This window comes from Silene latifolia, chromosome 1 (genome assembly GCF_048544455.1).
Source record: "Silene latifolia isolate original U9 population chromosome 1, ASM4854445v1, whole genome shotgun sequence".
Taxonomy (NCBI): Eukaryota; Viridiplantae; Streptophyta; class Magnoliopsida; order Caryophyllales; family Caryophyllaceae; genus Silene; species Silene latifolia.
The window spans coordinates 177,354,779-177,359,495 of record NC_133526.1 but is presented as its reverse complement, the minus strand read 5'-3'; positions in this window follow the sequence as shown (position 1 = coordinate 177,359,495).

The window sequence follows — 4,717 nt, the reverse complement described above, 5'->3', positions numbered from 1 at the left end:
GCCTCGATATCGGCCTCTACTAATGATTAGGGAAGTTATTCATACTCGATATATCGTCGATTATATGCATGCAATGCAACATCCATAGAATTAATCCTAGCATGTGAGAATTAGGCTAAGTCGGTTAACAATTAATTAGCATACAATTTGGTCGAAGTTGGAGTTAATATTGATTTACATGTGAAAACATACAAACAATAAAAGAAATACAATAGCGATAAATTACAATAATGGAAATTACATTAATTACATTGGAATAGGCGATTTATGTCGAAAATACCTTTAAAACGGATGTTTTGAGAAAAAGAAATAAAAGAAAGAAAATTAAATAAACGAACAGAAATTAGCGTGATAATACGGATAATAGTTAGTTAATACGTAGACTAATTAAACTAAGTCAAGGCAGAAACAGAGTTCAGAGACAGAACTCAGCCAGGAACAGGCGCAGCAGAGCTGCGTCCTTTGGAATAGGCGCAGCAGACGCTGCGTCTGTTCCTTGGTTCAGTTCTGGCTGTGAAGCCGTATTTGCAAACCGTTAATGTCGATTGATAAATTTAATGATGGATTAAATTATTTACTCGGATGAAAGTGATTAATAGGTTATTTAACATGTGAATGGGTCATAAAATAGTACAAACATGAATGAGACGGAATTAAGATGGATTAATTACAGAAGTGAAAGATATTAATGAGTCCTCTATTGAAATCAATTAATTAGTCTAAACATGATGATATATGACGAATATATGAACAAACAGATGAAAACTATATCAAAGACCAATTCCAGAAACCCAATATGAACAAATTGAATCTCTACAACCCGGAATGAATTTAAAGACGAAAACCCGCAAATATGAGATTATAAGGGATTTAAGTCGGATTAGCAATGAATGACGAATTATATACATGTGATTATTAAACTATTGTACCGAAGAAACAAAGAAAACAAGTGAAAACAAATAATCAAAGACGAATTACAGAGGACGAAGGAAGAAGAAAAGAAGCAGGAACTGCGGCAGCCTCACGAAGAGGCGCAGCAGGAACTGCGCTCCTTCGAAGAGGCGCAGCAGTTGCTTTGCGTCTTTTCTCGACTGTCTGTCTTCTGGAAATCCGTAAAAAGAGGTTTTAAAGACGGTTTTAGAAATCGGTTTTAATGGTATTTTCGACGTAAACCTTACAATTGAGTGATACGATAAAGTAAAATACAATAAATAAATAAGGATTATACACCCTCAGACTTACATGTTGACGAAACGAGAAGGACTAAGATATCGATTAGTGATGCTCGACGCGAATGTAAAGAAAGTGCCCTCGTAAGAGGAAAACGATTAAGTTGATTGATTAGATTGATTATTGTGGAGTTGGTCAAATTGGCCGGTCATGCAAACGGAGAGGCTGGTACCCGGAAGGATCCGAGCTTACGTGGTCGAAAGTTCAAGCACGTAGGCGCCAATTAGTATGAACAAAGTCTAGAATGCAAAGGGAGAAGAGAAGGGCGGACACTCGCGTGAGAAATATGAGGAGCGAAGGCTCCTATTTATACTAATCACGTGACGGAATTAGGGTTTCGGAGACTCTTTGGAAGTGAATCTCGGAAAGATATGAAAAAGATACGTGGAACATGCAGAGAAGGGCCTGGGAAGAGGCGCAGCAGCCACTGCGTCTCTTGGAAGAGGCGCAACACCTGCTGCGTCTATTCCTAGGAGGTTTCCTCCTGCTGAAGAAAGATTTCCGCGTTTGAGTTATGGTAGGACGGAAATAATCCGATCTTCCTTAATATTTAACATGAATATTACGGGATATTATTTGCCAAAAGATAAAACTTGTAAAATATGGAATAGAAATATCCGGAACATTCCAGAACATTCCGACTCGGGATTTAACAGTTATCAGAAAATGGAGACGGTTTTTGACCCGACTCGAATGTACTCTAATTACTGCCAAAACGACCGTATCGGGACGTAGATGACAACTATGAGGTCGACATTAATATTTGAGCAATCACTTGACGATAATCTTACGAACTGTCACAAATCGTTCCGCGAATCAAACATGCGGCCCAATCATCACCGGGTGGTTTGCGGGAGGTGCAGAAATGAGGTATCTACAGTCATGTAATCAGGTACGCTTCCGCTATACAGTTTATACCGAGTAATTTATCATGAAGTTTGTGGTCTCAATTCGGATTAAATCTAATAATTTTAAGGTAAGATTATTCGTAATCTTGTGACAAACTTTGGTAGACTATCAATAATTTACCAAGGTCTTAACAAAATTTTTAAGTTGGGTCATGGAAATTCAAGACCCAACTTAAGATTTTGGGTAAGTCTTGACACTACTTTCAAAGGAAATTATCCAGTGATTGGGTTACATATGTCGTTTCTTTTTGGTCTTTTTTTAAGTTTGTAAAAAAAATGAAATAAAAAAACAGAGTTTGAGCTGAGTTTGATTGATAATGTATTGGATCTTAGGAGGTGAATCTGATAAAAAAAAAATTAGTGAAAATGACAGATTCTCATGGCTTTGCTGAATCTTGTCAATAAATACTCTTAGTTTACTCACACCAACCCAAACTGGCTACCAATAACCTGCTTTATACCAGTTAACCGCATACCTACAAATTCCGATGACTAACCAACACCACTTAGAACTTTCACTACTAGAAGGGAGTGATTACAGGAGCTATGTTATAGTCGTACGGAGTCATGTGGCCTTAGACTACAAGAACGGCTAAGAAGAACAGTCCATTTTTCTTCAGACGGCTATTTATCGTCTGAAATAAGACGGGTAACATGTCATCATTTTACAATAAAATGTTTGTCATTTTCTGATAACATGTTACCATTATTTTTCACATCAGTTTCAGGGTAAAAAATGACAACACTAGTCATAACATTTTGTAGATTAAATGGTTACATTTTCTTAAAAAATGGCAACATTTTATCCGTCTTATTTCAGACGGGAAAACAGCCCGTCTGAAATAAGAATTTGCGAAGAAACAATTCAAATTGTCTTCAAATACCAGAGAGAAAACCAGAGCATCAACCTGTTTTAAGATGATCAACTGCCATACTAATCTCGATGCGAGTCAACTGCCATACTAATCTCGATGCGAGGAAATGATCCTGATACTGGAAACTGGCTATCGGGGCTCATCACAGTTTTTAGCTATAGATGGGCCAATATCAAACCAGTACACCGGTCACTGTAAGCCTTCTACTAAATCGGTCACAAAGTTGTTCAACTAATGAATGAGACTATAATAGTTGGACAGGGCAAACGAGGACGAACTACATTTTATCTTCATTCAACTTCATCCCAATGAATTGATCAAAACTTGAAAAACATAAAATAAACTCTATTACATAAACCGTTAAACTATAATAACCTTCTACATTATTCTCCTCTTATTTTTTTTCTCTCTCTAAAATTCTAGAGAGCTGTAACTCTCCTTTGAGAGCTTTCAATTACACCTACTGTAGCTACCATCATCTCCTATTCTCGTCTAAAATCCTCTTTTTCTTTCCCCCAAATTACACCTTCTGCTAATTGGGTGTTCAGTAACCCTTAATATTCCATTTGTTTTTCTATTTCCTCAGCTACCCTATTAAAGTTGGTAATCATTTGCAATTGGGGTCTTTAATTGGGGCTCGTAACCCTAATTTTGTGTCAGAATTTTTTTCAGATGATTTTATCCCCAAATCCTTCCATATTCCATTTCATCATTAATAAGAGCTTGTCTTAATTGGTAGTCTCATTAATTTGGGCAGCTCGAGGTTTTATTCCTTCGTTGATTGGCGTTAAGTGAGCTCTGATTGAAACGACGGTGAAGCTTCCAGTATTTTGCGTCTTTTCAGAGTGCTGCATTCCCCTATTTAAACCACGATTATGGCTGTTGGAGTTTCATACTCATCTTCACATTTTATTAATCTCATTAATCCAAAAAAGAAAACCTGTCACAAATTTCAGAGGAAAGAAACATTTATCGGTAATAATACTAAGCTCTTCCACTCAAACAAATCTTTTTCTAAGAGGATGGAGGCTGAGAATCAATTTGGGGGTAATGCTCATGGGAATAATGAGCCTGGCTATGATGTGCATCACAACATGTACAATCATCGGAGCTATCACCAACCTCATCCATCAGGTGAGTTCAACCCTATGAATCCTTTACACGCGAATATTTGGAGGTATCCTAGGTCTGGTGGGGTCATCAATGTTGACCCGGCTGAACTGGGACAGTCTAGGGAATTCTGGAGCTGTTGTGTACTGGGTTTCTTAGTTGGTTATCGTCTATTTGAGGCGGAGTTGATCAATGATGTGATTCGGAAGAAGTGGACTACTAAGGGGACCATCACTGCGTTTCGCATGGGTGAGGTGTGACACCCTCATTTATTGCGGAAAAATAAACACGTAATTCTACAGAAAAACTGACAGGATATGTTTGTAATAGGTTCAATTGGGTAAAAACCTGTAATTTTACTTACAACGGATTGACGAGAACGACGAAAGGAGCGCTATGGAACAAAAATAGTTGAAAACGGATGACAAACGGAGCACCAGGACGGATTATAGACAAAGGTTGAAGAAGGAACAATAGAAGGACGACGAAGGACGAAGAAAAACAAAAGAGACGTGGGGAATTGAAAGAATGATTGACCAGCCTGCTAGCCTGCTATATATTATACGTACGTTTCTTCGTCGTTAAGAAACTTCG